We start from the raw sequence: 22,455 nt of genomic DNA, 5'->3' as shown, positions 1-22,455 counted from the left end.
CTGCCTTCATCCCTCTACAAAGCTCCACAGGAGCAAGAATGCATGGTTATGGGTGGGTTGTCACATCCACTCTGATGCCTGTTAGTGGTGCAGGGCAGTATAGCTCCCCAGTTATGCTGTCTGGCTCTCCCTCCAGCTCTGTCTTCTCCCTGCTTTATCATAAATAAAATTTAAAAAGGAAATAAAAAGTCATTTTTCTGGAGCTGACTCACCTTTCAGAGCAGCTGATGGTCTCATTTTTGTAATCAGGTGCTGGATATGGCAGCAAGAGGTCCAGCTCCAAATCCAGCCCTGTCTCTGTGCATACCAGGTGAGCTCAGTCCTGGTACGGCACTGGTACAGAAAGTGAGGAGAAGCATCAGTAGTGCTGGTTCAAGAGCAGAGCTCTCCTGTTCCACAATGTGAATGTGTCTGGTCCCCCTGAAGAGGTGGAAGACATTTAGGGCATGCAAGAGATCATCGAGCACGTGCCCACAGAACAAAGAAGTGCCAGTGTTGAAGCAAAAGGCTTCTTGTGCAACCTCCTCTCCATGCACATGCTGGTGAACAGGCAGGTCCACACACCAGCACTGCATTTACACAGGACACTGGCCTGCTTTAAGGCATGGGCATTGCCTAGAAAATCCTTGCTGGATCTTCAGGCCATCCAAATGCATCTCTCTGTTACTCAGAGGCCAGCTTTTTTAAACTTGCTTGTATTTTGTACCTGTGACCGTTGCCCTATCTTCAAGTGCAGTCATACCCTGGCATGGACATTGCTTGTCTCCCGAGCGCTCCCAGGCTACAAGGCTTATGGGTTGGTTCCCACATGCAGAAGCCACGAAGCAGGGTTTTGGTGCATTTGTGCTGTAATTTACTTAGCTTATAAGTAACAAAATTCTTGGAAGGGGGATGGAAAACATGGAAAAACAAACCCACCTGCCATGTGTCTCCCCAGGACCGACCACTTGCTCACACTTTAAGAAGCACGGTTAGTGGCTCGTGCCATGATCAGCCTGCACACTTCAAGCCCCACTGTTTTGAGCCAGGGATTTGCAGCACCTTCTTTACTGCAAAAGCTCTGTAAATCCAATGCATATACATTGAGTCTAGCTGCTATCAAGGAAAACATCAATACGGAAAGTCTACTGCAAGAAATGTAGACTAGCAATTCCCAGGCTTTCAGACGGTATATAAACATATGGAGGTTGTCTGCTTTTAAACTTCATGACTTTCTCACTCTGCAAAGTACTGTGAACAGCCACTTGTCTGTATATGCCTCTGACAGCTCTAACTTCAGTAGCACATAGAAGGAAAGAGGCGAACACCTCTTCCGTGACCGGTGGATTATATTTGTTTCACAGTTCAGTTGATCTGGGTTACCTGGGGAGGTGTCCCTGCTGCAATGAGCTCTACTCAACACTTCCAGTCCCATGGGGCTGCTGCTGCTTGTGCTGCTAACACCCTGTTTCCCAAAGCAGGGATTTGCTTTAAGACAGGAACATTTGGAGTAATGAAAAAAACCCAAAAAAAAACCCAAAAACCCCAAACATATTAGGACACGGTTCCTGCTTTTGGAAAAGCACCAGGCTAAGATCCACACTAACTCACCCTGTCATGCTGCCATGGTGCAGAAGCTCATGATTCAGACCTTGAAACAAGCTGAGACACATTGAGTACAAAGCCCCTCAAATGGCTAATGGAGCCCCCAAGAGCTTCTGAAGAGGAACGTTGGGTATTTAGCTGGATACCCAGTTTGTTGAGAAGGCAAAGGAATACCAGACCTCAGGTCTGCCTGCTCTCGTGTTGTTTCACCTCTGGAATTACTCTGTCTGGGACCTTTCTGCTCCTTAAGCCCTGAACAGCCTGTGGTGCATCCCTACAGTGAGTAGACCCCCAAAATGCTGCACAGATAGGTGAGGCTCTGCCAGGAGGCAAAGGGATGCTGAATTCATCTCCTGCTTGTTGCACCCAAACTTTCCTTCCTCTGCACCTCCGCCAGCCTGCAGAGGCAGAACACAGAGATGTGACCCATGAGGTCTGGGGGTCATCTCCACAGGGACAGAAACTGCAGCAAATCCAGCTGTTTGAACAGGGAGCTAGTGCTCTGGCTTTGGGCCGTCCTTCCCTCCCAGTGAAACAACTTCTTCTTGGTTTCCATAAGAGCAATTGAATGAGATGTTCATCCAGAAGCTAAAGAACATTTTAGAGCTGTGACTCACGATTGTGTGAGATGGATAATTAGGCAATTAGAACCATTAAGTATTAAAAAGACACCATGTCTAGAAATGAGGATGAAGAAGAAGGGAAGACAGGAAAATTCTTGCAGTTGTTTTGGGTTTTTTTTCCTCAGGTTTTTTTTGGATGGCACTGATGTAGGAGCAAGAAGCTGGAAAGAAGAGAAGGGAGGGAGGAGACAGATGAGACACCGAGTTGTGGGTTATAAGTTATCTTGGGCGAGGCATACAAAAATGAGTAGCTGCCCCTGTGGATTTAAGGTGTGATTTCCTAGGTGGGTGCTTTAGCTCATCAAAATCATCTATCAAAAACCCCCAGAGAACACCAGCCACACATCGCTTGGCTTTGGGGACATTAAGTCACTTTTTGCAACCCTAACGTTTTGATGCCATGGTAAGCCAGAGCCACCGTTCAGAGCACAGTCCTGCCTCCATCGCCCTGGGGAGCTGCCGGTCAGGCTGCAACAGCCTCTTCTTCTTCTGGGGGATAAACTTTGCTTTGTCTGCCTGGGCTTTTGGAGTCTCTCATGTCTCATAGGTGGCAGACCAAAACGCGCTCTTATCAGAATTGGATAAAATTGATCACAGCGTCACTTGTGGTCTTTGCTTTTTGCAGGCTGTTAATTTGTTCAGGCACACAAAAGCTTCAAGGTGAACCTTGGTTTGGGACAAACCTCAGTCTGCCACGTCAGGACAGTCATTGGCTGCACAGGTCGGGTCTTCTCTTCGCAACACCGCAAGGATTTAACGTGGCGTTTGCAAGTGGCCCAAGTTGTGTTTCACACGTGTGCCCCAAGTCCCCTCTTTGGTGAGAACCAGGGTGGTAAGCAGAGACAAGGTGGGTTATGGTTTCCAAAGCATCCCCCTGATCAGGACTAAGAGGTGAATGGAGACACACCCAGTCAGCTGTCTCTGAACCACTTCCAGCTTTGCATGGCCACACTGGCTGCCCAGCCCTTGCACTTTATGGCACAAACGTGCTGTGCCAGCAGCATTTCCCATGCTTATGCAGGCGTTGGTGCTGCAGCTGTGGCTTCATGCCAGTGGTGTCCCTGGGGCAGAGCCCTGGCTGCCCCCAGCTCTGGCCACCACGCGTGGGTGGAGGTGGCTATCGCTGCATACAGTGGCATGCTGGTGGAGGCTTCAGAGACGTCCCCCTGGAAACAATAAAAAACGAGTCCTCCTTCCCTCACAAAGGAGCCAACATCTCGGGTGCACCAGCCAACGGAGTCTCAACCAGAGAAGGTACATTTGCAGGACTAAAGAGCTTGTGAAGCTTAACACAGCAAAACCCACACAGCCAGCTCTTCAACTGCTCTGCCAGTCAACCTGCCAGGAGCTGCTCTGCTTCTTGTGACAAAGGCCAGATCTGGTACCGGTATGGAGAAGGGGCTATGGTTCTTCAGACTGGGACTTGGAGAGATGTCCAAAGATTGTCCCCAGCTCTCTGGATGGCAACTGGATTTGTCTGACTTCCTATCTGGAAAAATGCATCCAGAGATGTGGAGCACAAGGTTGGGTTTGGGTTTATGGGCTGGGATTTAGGTAACTGGGTGCAGCTTGTACCTCTGCTCCTGGTTTTCTGGGGATCCTTAACCACTTCCTGGCTAGTCTAGGCACTGGTGCCCACAGATGTGGAAAGCAGTACTGATTCTCCTTGTCAAAGCCCACCTGGTAAAACCACTTTAGCACAAATAGACATTCCTTTCCTCCTGCAGCAGTACAGGAAGGCTCAAATCGCTAACGCTAACACTCAAGGGTTTTTTCAGCATTTATCTCTGCCTCGCACATTGGGCTCTCCAACCTCCCATCACCCGGTGCAGAAGACTGGGCACATTCCCAGCCTCTTCACCCCACCCCACACCTCCACTTGTGCCTGATAAGGCCACCCCCACCTCCGCAGCCCCTGCTCACCTCTCCCCCGTTGCCATGTCTTGTTAAACCAGCCCTCCCCAGCTTTTTGCGCTGCTCTCGATGGAAGGAGAAAAAAAGCAACTTTTAAGTGCAAAAGAGCTTTTCTGGTTTTCACGGGGGCTGTTGGGTTTTTTTCCTGGAAGAAGCCCTGATGTTTGGGAAAGGGTTGGATGCAGCCTTTGTGTCACTGCAGCACATCCCTGCTGACAGGACCACAGTGCAAGGTATCACCACACTCATCTGTCCTCCTGCCACACCAGCCTCCAGGCTCGGCTGAAATAATCCCTTCTTAACCCAGCAGGCAGCTAGAAAAACATTATGAAGATCCACTTCCCACTTTCTGCATATGCCAGCAGAGTGAAGGGGTCACACGGGGAAGCTCTTGCCCCACTCTCCCCCTGTGCCTACTCCCCAGCCCCTCCTGAGACTGGCTGGTTTATATTTTACCTTCCCTCCCTTGCATTTGTTTTATATTTTACCTCCACTCTCTTGCATTTATTCCAGCCAAAACTCACTTTTCACTTTGATGTCCAAAAATTCCCTGATACTTTTCAGTGAGTGCTTGCCAACATTTCGGGAGCATAACATCTTCTAAGCAAATCTGTCCATCCCATGATCCTGTCCACATCTCACCACAAGGATTAGACTCCCCTCACTATTCCATATATGCCCTTTTACTGCTATTGCTATATAGGAGTGCCAGACATGTCTAAGTTTCCTATGGGATTCCTTGCCACAATCAGGTTTTATGATGAGGTTACCCTTTCTCATATGCCCACTGACACACTTCTTTAAGTGGCTGAGGTACCTGTGCTGCAAACACTTTAAAACATAACTTCATCTATTCAAATTAAATGTGTAATGGCATTAAAAAAAAAAAAAAAAAAAAGTGGCTGAAATTTTGACCTTATTGAAACAAATGGGAGCTTTGTCACCGATGTCAGTCAAGCAAAGGTTTTACTCAGAATTTGAGCAAGGGAGCTCAGATAAGCTGATAATAGAAACAAGCCAGCTGTGAAAGCTGGATCTGCAATCTCAGCCTGAACTCCCCCACCCCACAAAGATTATATCAGGCTCTGCCTCTAATTGCTGTAAGAATAGCCGTCTTATTGTCTACATCTTCTGCAATGCCATTACCAAATGAAGGACACTTCGGATACAAATAAAAGGGGAAAAAAAATAAAAATGAAACACCAAAACCCACATGTATTATCCTGCCTTATGCACTTATGAAATGAGGAGGTTATTACAGCAGAGAGGAGTTAAGCTGCAATGCTGATGCTCTGTCTCGCTGAGGGTTTACAGAGTGGCAATTAAGAGAAACACTTTCTGCATAAGAGAGCTCTTCTGCTTCAGAGGAAGAAAAAATATTTCTGCTCATTTTAATCAGGCATTGATGGATGGCGTTAATCAGTTATGATAACATGTCAGCATGTCCCTCATGCTACAGCTCTGCAGATCTCCCATAGCTGCCGGATAGCCCCAGCACACTGTTTCAGCCTGGACCACAGCCCACAGCACTAGGAAGATGTGCAGCAGTTTCAGCAGGCACTGGATGCGGTCCTTTTCAGATTTATTAGGACAGGGAAACACCAACCCCTCTGTTTATTTATTTAAACATTTCCAGCATGGCTTTGAAGCCCCTGCCACTTGGCAGATGCTAAACCTCAATGTCTCCATGCACACCAGAATGAAGGCAAGTCCCTCTCCCCCAGGCGAGGCAGCTTTTCCCTGTGGGCATAAATCACTGAGTGAGTTTCAAAGCAAGTCATACAAGCTGGGCACTTATCTGCAGCAGAGATGAACTTGAAGGACTTTATATGGCAAGTGCTTTGTTCCCAGATGGTCCTTGTCCACATCCATGAGCAACCCATCTTTGGGAAGCTGCAGAAGGCACATCAGAAGCAGTGTGGTGCTTCAAAAGTCTCTTTGCACCACCCCACACCACAGCACTGGGAGCATCATCCCTAGGAGGCTGGGGACTCCCCTCCTCTTCACATTACGGGCAGAGAAGCAGAGCGTGGCAAGGATAAAGTGCTCTGCCCTACGTTCCAAACCAGCAATACCAGCTGCACTAAGTGAGGTGACCTGGGAGGACTGGGGTGAGTGTGGCTACTCACCACGCAATAGCAGAACCACATTTAAAACAGTCTCCAGCGCTGCAGCCCATGATGGGCATCAGGGCTCAATCCAAAACTTGCTGAAGGTCATCGAATCCTTCAGGGGTTTCCATCTGCTCGACATCTTTTGAGGCTGGGTGAAAAAAGAAGTGCAAAAGGCATATAATTATGATTAACAGGAATGATATCCACTGTGCTGGAGTGAGAGAGGGTAGAGAACAGTACAGACCTGGGGGCCTGAAACTCAGATGCCTGATCCTGCTCCTCTGTTTATCCACAGCACTATTCTCTCGGGGTCTGAGGGGTTTTGAGCCAAGGGAAGCTGTGAAGATACGCAGACAGGGACAGAAATCTGAGCCACCTTATTCGGGAAATGCTTCTTTTGCAGCATGTGCTTCTGGAGAGGAAAAGTTGGAAATTATTTGCTTATCCTCCTGCATGCCCCAAATCAGCAGGGGACTTTCTCCAGTGTCTATCTCCTTGGGACCTCATGGGTAGCTTTCATTTTATTTTCAAACATGTCTTTAAAATGCAAGGAGAGGGAACATCCCCTGGACATGCTTCAGCAGAGGGTCGAGCTGGGTGCCAGAGGCAAAGCACTGGGTACGATGCCAGCAAGGTGTAAACACACATGCCCTGTGGTCCCTCTCAGCAGCCCTTGTCCTGCAAGTGCCACAGGGCAGAGCCATGGGTGCGGGGGAGCAAAATACAGGATAAAATGGTGTTTCTTTGAGTGAAAAAGAGTCTTCCAAGGAGACAGCTGTCTTTTTGAGGAGTGGGGCAGGAAAAACCATGGGGGTCTTTCTTCATTGTGCTACTCATTGCCAAAGGCACCATCCAAAGGAAGAAAAAGGACTGTTGGAAAGCACAGGCTGGGCAGCCTGGGCTCTGAATGAGTGCCAGGAGCAACTCTGCACTGTCCCTCAAGGCAAGGCAAGTTTTTTGAAAAGGACTGGGATTTTGGAAAGCGTTATCCTTTCCACTGCTCTGCTCTGAACCAAGTTCAACAGCAGGAAGGAAGACAAGAATGAAATGATTTGTGGAAGGTAGACTTGAGTTGGCCAGGGGGTGCCCTGGTGCAGGTACTGGGAGCATCAGATGCCACTGGCAGCACTCGCAGGGACACACGGCTGGTTTGGAGCAGTATCTGCCTGGCCTTGCCTGCTGCTGGGTGCACCTTGCTCCAAAACAGGGTGCTAAGGGAGCTTAAATACTGCCAGGGCGTGTCTGGACATAAATAAACATAATTAGACCGGCCAAAGGAGAGAATCATCATGCCTGAATTTGAGCAAATTGCAATGGTCTTAATCATGCGTAAAGGAAGCACATAAACGACTGGGCAACTTGAAGGACAGCCCAGACAATTATTCCTGCAAATGCAGCATCCAGCTGTAAGTCCACGATGGCACTATAACAATTCTGGAAGCAAGACTCTGGTACTGAGCACATCATGGGGTTCCCATCCCACCAGCTGGTGGGGAAGATGGTGGATAAAGGCATCACCTAAATCTCTCTGAGCAAAATCAGGCACCACCATGACCTCGGGCAGCATCATGACTGTGGCTGGGCTGGAAAATGCAGATGAAGAGCAGAGTTGGTATCAAAGGGAATGAATTTGTGACTGCTTGGTTGAAGTCCCCAAGTAGAAGTAAAGCAGAGAGAAAACTGGGGTAAGAGAAGAAGAAGCAGCAGAAAAAATGTCTGTGCTGATGCAGGTTGAGTTTTGCTTGGCTCAGATGTGGCTTTTCTGGGACAGCTTCTATTTACCGTGAGGGAAAAGGAAAAAATCATAACCCCTAGTGTGGTAGTGTGTCTGCTGCCTGGGAGGCCAGAGGGGGAGGCCACCTGCAGCCCTCGTGCAGACAGTGCAGATCCTGCCTTTTCCCCCAGCCTGGGACAGAAGATCATCCAGAGCTCTGGAACAGAGAAGGCAGATGCTGAATAGATCCACAAAGACTTTCTCTCCAGCCTCTGTTGTGTGCGAAGGGGTGATGAAGGGGCCAGTATACCGTCCCCAACCTGCCACTGCACAGCAAAATGCAGCTTTTCAGAAGGTAACTGAGCTGTCAGTGCCCAGGGATAACGCTGCGCCTGTGTCTTTTCCAGAGACAAGGGACAGGAGAAGAAGAGAGACTCACATTTGCCAGATTTTTAATAGTCTGCTGCAAAGTGCTCCAACGTAAGAGTTATAGAGATTACAACTTTCAAGCACGGGAGTAGCTGAGAACAACCTTTGCTTTATGTAAAGTGTAAACAAAGAAGCAAACAAAAAAAAAACTTTTAAAAAGCGTCAGCAAACAAGTCTAAGGTTGCCAGCCAATACATGTGATTTCAAAAGCTGAATTTCTGACTCTTTCTGTTTTTTTAAACCAAGGTTGAATGTCTTTCAGAGTTATTGTTTAGATTACAGTTTTGCCCTCAAATGGAATATATCTACCTGTCTGTGCCAGCAACGAAAAATGCTGCCATTCACATCTCATTGGCACTGCTAGAAGAAAGTAAGCGCTGCCGGTAAATAAGCTGCCTCAATAATTAATTGCCCACACAGACAGTAGAATAGACGATAGAAAAGCTCCAGAAATAAGTTACTGCAAATACAATTTCAAACTAACGGTGCATGAATAGCTTTTGAAAAAGCCTCCAAAAAGCAGACCCTGAGTTTCAGAGAGAGTAAAACACCACCAAACAACCTGTCTCTGCTTTCTGAATGAGATCTCAGCCTATTCCACTTCAGATGAGGCAGCACACAGCCCAGAAATGAGCCCACATCACCAGCCCCTGGTTGGCAAAGGAAAAAAAAAAGGGATTCAAAGTGGCAGGAATAAATAAGCAGTGGCATGGGTATAGGGAGCACGGGAGTGGAGGGAGGAAGAAATTTGGTTGGTGGGTGCGTGGATGTGGTCCATGAACATGGTCAGTGAGAAATGTCGTCATACACAGAGAGCAGCCACATGGCCACCACAAGCATCCTCTGCCCAGGGCAGCTACATCCAACAGCAATGGGAAGAAGAGGAGGGTGAGGAAGGCAGGACATCTTTAGCCCCTGCCAGAGAGCATAGACATTATCTGCACCCTCCCCCAAAAAGCACAGTGTGAGGCACATGGAGGAGACAAATTTTAATGAGGCTGGGCTGCCACACACTTGGCCTCACCAGAGGAACATCTCAGCAGTCTGTCCCTCAGACCACGCAAGCCACAGAGACATCCCAAGCTGTCAGGAGAGCAGACAGGCAAGGGCTCGGGGTGTACTTTGGCACAGACTTTATGCAGGACGAGGCGCTGGCATGGTTACATACATGGCTGTGTACATGTACATCCAAAAGCCAGATTCTCTGAAAAGAAGTACAAAAGGGAAGAATATGAGGTGCTCGATGACAAGCCTGCCAGTGTTGAGAGGCATTTGGGCAATTTCCTTAATAACATGCTTTAGCTTTTGGTCAGTCCTGAACTGGTCAGGCAGTTGAATTAGATGCTACTGTAGGTCACTTCCAACTGAAATATTCTATTCTATTCTATTCTATTCTATTCTATTCTATTCTGTTCTGTTCTATTCTATTCTATCTATTCTATCAATATGGTGATAGGTGCTTTATATATAAATATAAATATAAATATAAATATAAATATAAATATAAATATAAATATAAATATAAATATAAATATAAATATAAATATAAATATAAATATAAATATAAATATAAATATGGTAGATATGGATAAATATAAAGATAAATATGAATATAAAGATAAAGATAAATATATATGTATAAATATATATAAAATGTATAAATATATATTTTAATATATTATATATATTAAAATATAAATATATTATTTTATTATATATGATATTCTATTCTACTCTATTCTATTCTGTGATTTAGGACAATTCAAACCTCACTTAAAGATATCATTAGCAAATAGGGGAGGGATGGCAATGAAAGGAAGCAGGGAGGAGAAATTGTAACTAGAAAAGGAAGCAAAAAAATACACATCCAAGCAAAATTTGCAATTCCCACATAAAGGAAAGGAGAGGTAATGATGCACATCAAACTAATGAAATTATCCTGCAGACTGACTACTAGCTAATTAAATTTCTTACTTAGCATACATTAACTGAGCTGCAACTGGCGTTTCACTGCACTTAGATTAGCCAAAACTCTTCTCGTCAGCAGTGAGAAAAATGCCACAAGGGCAGAGCAAGACAGCTTTATTTCACACTACACCCACCACGAAGGGCAGGAGTCGGCGGATAGCCCAGGCAGGGGGTCAGCCGCCCACGAGGCTGGGGCTCAGCTCTGAGCAACGCCTGGGGGGGACCGCAGCCCACCGCCCCAGCACAGTGCCGCAGGCACAGGCGTCAGCACCACCGTGTGTAGCCCTCAGATAAAAGGCCACCCTCTACAAGTGACATGGTGGAGGGGTCACATTCATGGTTTCTCAGGGGCTGCAGACCAGGCGTGCTTTGACTGAGAACCGAGGAATATGTTCTTCTGATCTGACAACCCCATTCGTGAGAGCTGGAGCACAGAAGGGAAATCAGATTTATTCTGGTTCATGTGGGTAACCCAGCAGGACTATTTTGTGGCTGGAGATTCATTATTTAGCAATTTTACTGAGGTCAGTAGAGCTGTATTAGGATACATCTCTCCACGACTGGAAGCTAATAGCTCTAGGACAGCAGACCAGCACACCTCTCTGTGTGCACACCCCCACACCCAGGGTGCCTTTTTTTACCCTTAAAATGTGATAGACTCCAGACAAGAAGTTAAGATACTTCAGGTTTAAAAGTAATAAGTGTGCCTGTCGGGATTTTTTCTTTTCTAGAAACATGAAGTCAGAGGTTGGCATCACCTGCAGAGCCCATAGAAGTCCTCCCAGTAGTTTGAGCCGGGAACAGGAGGTGGGCAGCAGTCAGACATGTTGGGGAGCCCAGGAATTAGATGGAGAAACTGTCCTGTTGCCCATCCCATTTTACATCCTGCTGGTACAGGTCTGCTCTCCCATATCCCTGTGGTAAGGCTAAAAGCAAACTTGCTGAGTGGAGCCACATCTCTGTTTGCACTTTTCTAGGGTATTTCACAATCTCCGTCACTTAGCATATCCGTGGGCACAACTAAATAACACCAGCCACAGCTTGGCACCATTCAGGTGGGCAGAAGGGCTTCGTAAGGCCTCCAGAGAGCAACCCTCCTAATGGCAATTACTGCTTTTCAGAAAAGGATTAGAAGTTAATGGTAGAAAAGTACCCACACAGGAGCTGACGGCTGCTGTTATGGAAGACTCTTCCCCCCCTGGTTTGCTTCAGTTTGGTTTTAAGGAGCCTTTGGGAGCATGATGCTGTCACGATGCTGAAGTTCAGCTGGAGACAAGTGCTGAATCACAGCAAATGTTTCACTTAAAGTGAACCTCATTCTAGATTTCAGAGAGATGGGATTAGATTATTTTTCTGAATTTTAGTCAGATAGTATACACATTCCCTTACCAAATGATGTAATCCTTAATCAATACTTAAAGCTTTAAGATACATAAATTTATCTTTTTTTTTTTTGGCATTTTTCCCATACTTTTCAGCTAAATTGCAAACAACCACAAAACTTGACTGAAAAGCTCTCCATCATGCATTTTTGTCCCTCTACATTAGGATTCAAGGTAAATCATTCAGCAAAGTTTATCTGGGTCTGCAATCCAACGATAAAGGTCAGGCACACTGGAAATCCTGATTCCACCACACACCTCCCCCCAAAACAGTAAATATCTTACAGGGAGGGCTCATCGCATCAAGCGTCAGAGAGTCTACCTCCAGAACAGACCCCACGATGAACCACAAGAAGGGTCATCCCACTTTTCCAGGCATGTGCTTATACCCGTCTGTATGCACTGCCTTAAAAAAGCCCTTCTCAAACACCAAAACAATCACTTCTGTGTTACTCAACCATTGCTGAATAATCACTCTGAGTCTACTGTGTCTTCCTGCTGGCTGAAACAATTCCCATCCGTAAAAACCATAAAAAGGTCTTTGGGACAAGAGCTGAAAAATCATCAAACTGGAAGGCCCATGAGTCAAAGCTCTGTTCCAATGCTTAGCTGATGCATTGCAGAGCAAAAGAAAGAGTTTCCGCTTCCCACAGACCAATGTTTCTTCAATTCCTACCCTTCAAGGTCAGTTAAAGTTTCCAAAATGTACTTGACAAAAGTTGTGCAGCTTTAGCAAGCGGCCACCTCTCCGGGGCCCCGGCTCATCTGAATAGCGTGCCGTAACCTTCAGCCTGTCTTGATGTCTGATTCCCTGCTTGGATCCTATTATCATTACTCACTGGGGACACCAGGTATGTTTGAAGGAAGCCAAGTCTTCCAGCTTGTCAGCTATGAAATATGTTGCCTGAGGCTGCCCAGGCTTTTGTTATTCCTTATTCAGTATGTGGGCTAAGGCTACCTGCAGCTTTCACCCTCTTTGCTGCGCAGATGGATTTATCTTTTGACCACTGACGTTTAGGAAGAGGGGAGAGTTGTCTTGCAGCATCGGACACATGCAGCCTTTAGCCGTACAAAACACAGCGTTACTCAGAATTGCAGTGCCTCGAAGCGACAGAGGGAGCATTGCCCAGTAAAACCTGTGGCAGTAAAGCCAGCTCAGGCTCACGGCTGGTCTGCAGCTGGACGTGCATCTCTAATTCACCCCAGTTTCTTTACTTGGTCATCCATTTGCCACTCCTTCCCTATCTCCTCTCACAGCACATCTCTAAGAAAAGAAGGGTTGCTGTCAAATGGAAAGCATCGCCACCCAGGCCCTCACCCCACGCCAGCACATGCCCTCTTGATGGCAGGGCACTGGCTCTGGGATTCTGCAGCTTTGTGCCCGTACCTCTGCCACAGACTGCTTCTGAGATGCACACCTCCTTGCACAAGCGCCCGACACTGCAGCTCTTGAAACATATGCACGCACCACGGGATGCCTCTGCGTGTGGACGTGTCAGGACTTCAAGAGCACAAGCCGATGTGCAGCTAACAGCAGGGCTGGGAGAGGCGGGGGCAGGCTCTCCCCGTTTGCCTCCAGCACAAGGTAGTTTTGCTGGCACCCTTCTCCAAAGCTGGTGGCACCGGCCACCCCAGAAGGGACAATGAGGGAGATGGACCCCAGCACTGACCCACAGCGTGGGGCCATGCAGGTCAGAGCCACGTGCTGTCATTGCACTCTGGTAAATGTATGTGCACATTCAGTGGCAGCAAAGCCAGGAAGGGACAATGTGCCTGGTGCAGGCAAGTGGTCCCCAAGCACCAGCCCCTAGAGCACGTCTGATCTCCCACATCCAGGTAAATGCCTCGGCTGTGGCCAGGCACCATGCTGGAGGGCAACGTGGGTGCTGTCACCTTCTCCAGCACTGGTATGGACTCCAGGAGAAGCAGCACTTGGGCACCTGAGAGCCAGGCTTCCCTGCCTGCACCCCACTTGCCACGTGGCCCAGGCTGCCTCTGGCAGGGGTGGATGGGTGGGTGGGTGTGAAATCAGTTCATGCTGCAACATGGGTGGACTCAAGACTCTCAAGCTGAAGAGAGAGCTTCCAGGTGGTGCCAAGGCTCTCAGGAACATCCATCTCGGTGCCAAAAGCCACACCGGACCCAGGGAGGCACTGCGCTGCTGCGAGGACGGTCATGGGTGGCACAGCAGGATTGGGTACCTACCGCAGAAGGGGTGGAGAGATGGGGGCTCCAGAGAGGGGTCTCTGAAGTGAGTAAGCAGGCCCAGAGACATGATATGAGGATGTCACCGTCCTGTAACACAAGGCCACGGGTGCCACTGGCTACTCCTCCCACAGCGAGGGCTGCCAGGAGGTCACTTCATTCCAAGGTCATAGGAGGAAAGCTGCATTTCCCGACAGGGAAACAGATCCTCACATATGCCAGCTGGGAGACTTTTCTTTTATAAAGAAGTATTGGGAAAAGGAAAACCTTTTACATTCAATGGCTGTTTCCCTCGCAGTTGCTTTAAAATCACATCCAAGCCTTTCCCCGGGTTTGCTGTGGCTCAGACACGCTCCATCTAGTGGCAATGCCACCGCCGCGGCACGAGGACCCCTGGCCACCCGAGCTGTGAAACACGAGGGCAGTGACACAGAGAAGGCTCCGGGCCAGTCATGGTGCAGGCTGCACGCTGCTGCCGGGGCCAAAGGATGGGGACAGCTGAGCTCCGACCCTCATTTCTGCTGCAACACCCACTGATGCTCAGGGCACGTGGGGAGGATGTTCAAGAGAGTGGCAAAAGCAAAGCTGGGAATTAAGTTCTTACCAGTCACGTAGCCCTGAAAACCTTCACAAACCCACTGACTCAAGGATTGTGTGCTCCTGGTCCATCTCGATGCAGAAAAACTGCACAACATGTCTTCAGGTGAGGATTTGAGCAGAAAGATCTCCACCTTCCACCAGCCTGCTCCAGTGAGCCAGTCACTGCCCGCTCCTTCCCTCCCCTCCCATCTTGGGGATGCACCTCCCTACTAAGTTTAGCCCTTAATTTTCAAATTTCCATTGACTTTTTGATAAAATGCCTAAAATATATATATAATTAGATCAGAAAGAAAGTCTTTAAGCCCGGAGGGTTTTACTTACAACTCACTGGCTGCTTTGTAACATGCCAGCAATCAAGCAAACAGGTTATATATAGACCAGTTCAGCCACAGAAACAGAAAATTTGCTTATTCCACTAAAGATAAAAAAGAAGAACCTGAAGATATCACATGAGAAAGAGAAGGACACGAGGATGCAGGGTTACTCACATTTTTAGCTAGGCTTCTGCAATCGTTCCTCTCAGGTACACGTGCTGATTTTGTTTGTCCTCCTCCCTTCCTCATCCCCAACAGCTCCCTAACCTTCTGCTCAATGTCAGCGGAGATAATGGTCTCAACGATACCGAGCTACAAGTTGTGTGAAAACAGGTGCTTGCATGGAACAGTAGCCTTAAATGTCCTCACTGAAAGACAGTGGCGTTTACTGTGAAGTCACACATGAGAAAGTCCCTGGAAAGCAGGTGGTGGTTGTCCTACTGATCTAGAAACAATTTCTTTCTTGTGGAGTGAGCAGAGAGATGAGATTAGCTTTTACCTGGCTAAGAGCCATAGCTCTCATTTTAAATAGGAAGGGAAAAGTCAGACAAGCAAATCAAAGTCATGGGGGCAATTTCACATTTGTGCAGGATGGACACTGCTGGTTTGGTTCATAAACTCCCTCTCCCCACGTCCCAGGCCTTGCACTGATGCAAAGGCTGCTAGCTCACCGTCAGCAGAGCTGGGTAAAGCTCAGGCTTAGCATAAAAGATCCAGATTCACTGACACAGCTCATGCGGTACCCAGCATCCTGGCCAGTGCTTTGGAAGAGGTTCCTAACCTCAGGACGCTGCATCGCTGTTGGAGGGGAACTACGTGAGGACAGCAGAAGTGACTCAGCCTGTCAACGCTGTCTGCACTTTGTAATTATAATATATAGCACTTTCCTCAAGGAGCCGCACACACAGTAATGAAGCAAGTGTCACACCGGCCCTCCATGGGCGGCATGGGGAGCCCTGTGTGACCGCTGGGAACACTGGTGGAGTGAGGAGCCTCGGCTGAGGTTTGAGCAGGGCTTGTGCAACAGGGATGGGGGTAGGTGGGGATCCCCTGGCTCCAGCTCCACACTCCCACTGTCAAAGGCAGCGGCTGTGCCAGCAGCTCTCAGAAGGCAGTTCAGCTGTCTGAGCTGAAGGCTCAGCAGTTCAGCGGGGACCCTCTCCCAGAACACAGTGACTCTGAACCCCGGCAAAAAAAAGCCCTGGAAACAGCATTAGTTGGTGGAGGCATAAGCAGGACTTTTTTCTGCAGCCTTGAAAGTGGTCTGGGCTTTTGTGGTTCCTGATGGAGAAACACCTCACACTGTCCAGGTTCCCTTGGGGTGAGCAAAGCTAGGACGAGGAGCCCTGCCTTGCAGGGCAGGCGTGCGGAGGTGGTCCCTCGCCCACACGGGTGGCAGGACCACCGCTAAGCTGCCCCTGGGAAAGGGCTTCCCTGGAAGCTGTGGCAGCATTTGTGGGGGGAAATAATAATTTTCCTCATTTTCCTAAGAGTCAAAACCAGTGGGGACGGGCCCCGTGCCCTGAGTAGGGTCGGCGCCGGGAGCCGGGCGGTGCGGGCGGCAGGTGGCAGCAGAGGCCGCGCTGAGCAGCCGTCGGGCGGCGCCGGGTCTCGCATCTCCCCTGCACCGCATCTCCCCCTGCCCCGCATCTCCCCCTGCCCCGCATCTCCCCTGCCCCGCATCTCCCCTGCCCCGCATCTCCCCCTGCTCCGCATCTTCCCTGCACCGCATCTCCCCTGCACCGCATCTCCCCTGCACCGCATCTCCCCTGCCCCGCATCTCCCCCTGCTCCGCATCTCCCCCTGCTCTGCATCTCCCCTGCACCGCATCTCCCCTGCACCGCATCTCCCCCTGCACCGCATCTCCCCCTGTCCCGCAGCGCCGGGTCTCCGCACCTCCCCCTGCCCCGCATCTTCCCTGCCCGCATCTCCCCCTGCTCCGCATCTCCCCCTGCCCCGCAACTCCCCCTGCCCCGCAACTCCCCCTGCCCCGCATCTCCCCCTGCCCCGCATCTCCCCCTGCCCCGCATCTCGCACTGCACCGCATCTCCCCTGCCCCGCATCTTCCCTGCACCGCATCTCCCCCTACTCCGCATCTCCCCCTGCCCTGCATCTCCCCCTCCCCCGCATCTACCCTGCACCGCATCTCCCCCTGCTCCGCATCTCCCCCTGCCAGCAGCACTCCCTGTCCCGCATCTCCCCCTGCCCCGCATTTCCCTCTGCTCTGCAGCAGTCCCTGCCCCGCAGCGCTCCCTCGCCCCCACAGGTTGTCCCCGCAGGGTGCCCCCAGCCCTGCAGAAGATGTGCCCAGCACTGGCACTGGGCCCGGCGGGCAGCCCACAGCTGGAGGAGACCTTGTCACTGGGTTTGGGGTTTTCCCCCCTTTTCCAAACGCAGCCGCCCTCCCTGGGACCAGCCCCGCACGGCGGTTTAGGGGATCACCCGGAGCTGCCTGCTGCTCCCACTGCAGCCAGTCTAGAAGGGGCAGGTATTTTGGACAGACCGTGACAGCCGGGAGCAAGGAGGGATGCAGTATACCGCTGCAGTATATCCCAGTTTAAAGCTTCCCAGCAGTGGAACACTTCCCTGTGTTTTCACCTCGTCCTTTCTGCACAATACAGTGTTCTGCAGGGAAGGCGCCTTGCTGCAGTGTCCCCTGGCACCTTCGTTGGCCTTAGTTCAGCGGCATCCCATCCACAAAGGCACTTGCCTTTCCAGCCCAGATCCATCATAACGTTGAGACTCCACCTTGGTGAGAGGTCCAGGCATCTGGATCCAGGTGTCAGCTCTGCGTGCCGTGATTTTCTGCCCTTACTGCACGCACAGTGTTGTCTTCTGGGGACCTGAGATCCAAACAAATTCCAGCATTTCTTATTTCTGTGGCTCTTTCCATTTCCTATCGTAACATAAAGGAATAGAAAAGCCATCCCAGTAAAGGGACAGGGGATAAAAGAAAAGACTTTTTGCTGGTATTTGTGATCAAAGGTCCAAATCTAGGGACTGCTGAGCAGAGATCAGGTACCCCCTCCGGCAACATTTCCACGGAGGTGACCACAGACCTTAATGACCGATGCAATGAAGAACAATTGACTTCAGTATTTCTTGTACTGTTACCTTTCTTTGTGAGAAGCAGGTTCGAATCATATTTTGAAGACGCTGTTTCATCCAGTCCCGTTTGCCTCGTTGGTGCCGATGTGGAGTACAACCTTCTGTCTTGTGGGGCATCACCTCCAGCAGCCGCTGTGCAATCCCTGGTTCATCTGAGAGCGATCCCGTCCGCGCTGCGTGCAGGGCTGCCGTGCTGTGGGTATGCAGGGTACTAAACAAGTAATTATGGGTGATTCTGAAAACTGAAGTGTCCCTCCTCTCTACCAACAAAAGAAATAATAAGGGACAAGATAATTGGCAGATGATCTTTTTCATTTTCCTTTCTAGGTTTAATGAGTACAATGAGCCTTTTGATTTATTTACACAGAAGCCAGAAGGGCCTGGATTCAGACAACCAGAAGTTTTGAGGAACCAAAACTCACTCTGAAACCCAAACAGAAGCAAACAATTGCAGCGACCCAGGTACTGCTGTGCCTCGGAGGTACAGGGTGGGGGCTCACCTAGAGAGTCCAGATGTAAAGTGATGCTCTGCAAAGATGGGCATGAACAGGATGAATCCACAGCTTTCTGAAAAGACAAGTGCCAGCCATTCCCACCCCCCTGGAAAGACTCCTTCATTGTCACCTCAAAGATGCTCATTCTTGTGAAAGCTGATCTTGTTGTTAGAATAAGCCTTATTTATAGCATAAGCTATAAATTGCAGCTCCCTTTATATTCATTTTTTTCTCTCCCATTTTCATATCATGTTTATATTTAGTTAGGAGACTCTGTCCTTGTGGGTCTCAGAACCCTCACAGTTACAAAACTTCTTCCTGAAGCTGAATTACAGCTTTACTGTGCTGTACACAAAACGCTTTAAAGAAACTTTAACATGACCTGCAGTATCTTCATAAAAGACTAAGCAATTTTTTAAGTGCTGCAGCAGTACATTTGTACAGGTAAAATTACATATGTGTGTGTTTTCTTAATGTTTTTATCGTAGCTGCATCACACTAGTAAGTTGTAGGGCATAAACTGTGTACAAGACATAATTAGGAGCACTATTTATTTTCATCAGAGTGTATTATTAGATACAGTATTCCAAATCCCCAGAGGTGCAGCAACAGGTTTCTAAAGAAATGTATGCAAAATATCTTCTCATCATACAGAAATTCTGCTTCACATGCTGTGTCTCCTGTGCAAAACGTACTCACTGAGGAAAACAGCTACCTCTTGTAAGTGCTTAGGAAATACTGCTTTGCTGGTGAATGTGAGAGAGTTTCAAGGGGGAAATATTGCTGTAACTCGGGTATTGAACGCATGGCGAAGGAGTCTCTCAGCTCGTGACCTAATCCATATTGATGGTGAACAAGTTTTGCTGCTTGGTGACTTGGTGACGTCCCTTGCTGGCCGCAGCTGGTCTTACCTCTGGGCTGGCATCAGGCTGTGGTGAGGGACAGCGCAGGGAAAGGTGAGCCCTGCCTGGTGGCATCAGCTCTGCCCACACCAGGGACATGCGGACCTGGTCTAGCAGGTGATTGCTCCAGGGCCAAGCCACTCCTGGCTGACCAGGCCACCAGGAGGTCTGTACTTTGCCCTTTGAATGCAGGTTCCCTATAAATGAAGAGGTCAGTTTTCCACGATTTCTCTTCCAGGCTCAGAGGACACTGTTGTATTTGGACATCTTTTACCTCTGTCCAACAAAACTTCTGTTTAATACAGGCTGAGCTCAGAGCCGTCACCTGAAGAGGGGAGACACCACTCAATGGTGCTTCTGGTGTTTTCTGATGTTTCCAGTTGAACAGAAAAGCAGATAAAGGAAAAACTTCACACTCTAAAATCTACCCAGCCCACCTGCATCTGGCTTTCCACCTGCTGAGACTACCCTGGACGCTGCTGCCTGTGTCCCTGTCAGGATTGCAGCAGATGTCCCCGGGGCTAGCAACCGCAGCCCTGCCCGTGCCATGGCCCAGGTTGCCCAGGTTGCTTCCCAGTGCCCAGGTTGCCCTCTTGCAGCTCCTGGGGCAGGAGTAGCCAAACCACCCGGCACAAGGCATCTGCTCGGGTGACACCGCCTTTGGATAAAATGATGCTACGAGGCCAGCTTAGATAAAACGTCATTTACAGGGAGAGGTAATAGCTAAAAATGGAGCAGTCACACCGAAGTCTGAACTCAGACAATCCCTCACCCCACAACTCAGACTGCTAAAACCATGTCTAGAAATCCTAAACCCACAAAAGAGAGCTCTGAACCAGAGGGATCAGGAGGAGCCTGGTGTCATGGCAAACAGGCTGAAGGACCCTGGCAGGCAGCACCCTCCTTCTCCTCTTTCTGCAGAGGAGCTGGATCTCACCATTCTGGTTTATGTCCCTGACCAGTAGGATTCGAGATATCACACTGGGATGATGAGATTTCTCCTGGAATGCCCTAGGACTTTCAGGGGTTTTAAACAGTGTTTCTGAACAGCTAGTCATTTTAAGCCACTTGAGGAAAGTTGCAATAGTTAATCACTACTCTTTCCATAAGTGGGAAAAAAATGACAAGAACTATCTCTAGAGAAAGTTTCCATCTCTGAAGAGCAGAGAAACATACTCCTGTTTCTTTGCAAGCACGATCAGAAGGAAGAAGATCTCTGAATTTTAATGCGTGCCTCTGCGTGTGATTAAGCCCATGTGAGAAGATGGCAGCAGTGCCGCTGCCTGTATGGACAACTGAAGATTTGTGTTGGCAGGGGAAGGAGAGGATGGACAAAGGTCACAGCAAACCCCAGGGGTGTCCTTTACAATATCCCCTTGGCTTTCAGTGCACACAGAAGCAGCACCGACGGGGCTCCGCTCTGGGCAATTGCACCAATGCGTGGCCAGTGCCCTCCCATGCCAGCACCCCTGCACCGGCCTGTCTGACGTGTCTCTGGTGTCGATTTATGAGTGGGGAAGAAGGAGCTGCCCAGAGCAGCTGTCACGTTGTCATCTTTGCTGCACTTTCATGTCTGAAGTTCCTGTTCTCCTACACACATGGATACCAAGTAGGCTAACCAGCCTAGTGTGAAGCCACCCCACAGCAGACACACGATCTCATATTATCTTAACTCCTTCACCTTTAAAAGCTGATCTGATTAATTGGACTCAAAAATCACAGGTATCTAACAGGTAGGTGCCAGTGCCCAGGAGGGAGCCTTGGCTGGATGCAGGGCACGGCAAAGTGATCTACGGAGTCATCCTTAAGTAAAATAATCAGTAAAACACGCAGATGAGCTGTTCTCCGGGCATGCAGCCGCAGCCCAGCCTGGGCAGCTTCTGATCGAGTGAGAGGTTGCAAAGGGTCAGCAACAAACAGCCTCAGGGCACAAGCAGATGAGAGCAGTCTTCATCCCTGGGGCCAGCTGAAGATAGAAACGGAGCCCAAAGAAAACCATTCTGATAAACAGGAATTATTTTCTGGTTTATGCTGATCCCATGCTTACCTGCAACTTCCAGCTCTTTCCACTTCTACTAACGTTAAAACAGGGGTAAATATGTTCAAGTGGCTTTGTTAAACTGCCACCAAGAACATTAAAAGCAGAGCTGTAAGGCGTGAGTGTCTGTCCTTGCTTTTCTTAGGATTTTCCTAGGGCAAGGGGAATCCCACAGACCCTGTGAGAGAAGGATGCTCCTCAGCTCCTGACTGTCACTCCACACCTCTGGCGTGAGCACATGGCATTCCCTGTCTCAATTTCTTCCTCTAACAGAAGGACTAAAATCAATCATAGCGAAAAAGGAAAGTCAAATTAACACAGTCCATATTAATGGGAAACTTATTAAATGGAGAGGAAAGCCTTTTCACAGCAACCTACGCAGATGCATACATCTGCAATTATCTTTTTTAATTCTAAATCAAAGCAAATTAGCAGTCTAGTGCCAAGCAGTAAACATGATTTGATTACACATTTCATACCCAGGATAAAACAGGATTTTTTGAAGAACCCAATTACTCTCATGCATCCTGCTTTCTCTGTGTTACGCACAGCTCACCACCACAGCAGTGGCAGCTCAGCGCATGGTCAGCTTCTCAAAGCTTTCCTTTTGGCCTGGCAGACTGAGTAGATACTAAGATTGTAGGAACTGGCATTACCACAACTCACTGTGCGTTGGGTGGTACTTTTAGTGTCACCTACAGCTCCAGCTCCTGGAGTGGCCAAGAGCAAGGTCCTGCCCCTGGGTCGGGGCAATCCCCAGTATCAGTACAGGTGGGGGGATAAACGGATGGAGAGCAGCCCTGTGGAGAAGGACCTGGGGACACTGGTGGGTGAAAAATGGAACATGAGCCAGCAATGGGTGCTTGCAGTCCAGAAAGTGAGCCATGCGCTGGGCTGCACCACAAGAAGCATGGCCAGCAGTTAAAGGAGGTGATTCTCCCCTTCTATTCTGCTCTTGAGACCCCACCTGGAGTGCTGCATCCAGCTCTGGGGTCCTCAGCACACAAAAGACATGGACGTGTTACAGCAGGTCCAGAGGAGGGCCATGAAGATGGTCAGAGGGCAG

The 22,455-nt window shown here is 49.1% G+C and overlaps 1 long non-coding RNA gene across 1 annotated transcript; it reads right to left on the bottom strand.

Moving 5' to 3' along the window:
• Nucleotides 1-218: 218 nt before the first annotated feature.
• On the bottom strand, nucleotides 219-4,172 carry LOC121087426. The gene is made up of 3 exons (XR_005827602.1): nucleotides 4,131-4,172; nucleotides 919-1,060; nucleotides 219-420 (listed from the first exon to the last, which is right to left on the bottom strand). It is a non-coding gene; the product is annotated as an uncharacterized LOC121087426 (long non-coding RNA).
• Nucleotides 4,173-22,455: the final 18,283 nt, after the last annotated feature.

Source organism: Falco naumanni, chromosome 4 (assembly GCF_017639655.2).
Source record: "Falco naumanni isolate bFalNau1 chromosome 4, bFalNau1.pat, whole genome shotgun sequence".
NCBI classification, from domain to species: Eukaryota; Metazoa; Chordata; class Aves; order Falconiformes; family Falconidae; genus Falco; species Falco naumanni.
The sequence above is the reverse complement of the archived record's forward strand: the minus strand, read 5'-3'. Positions and strand labels throughout refer to the sequence as shown.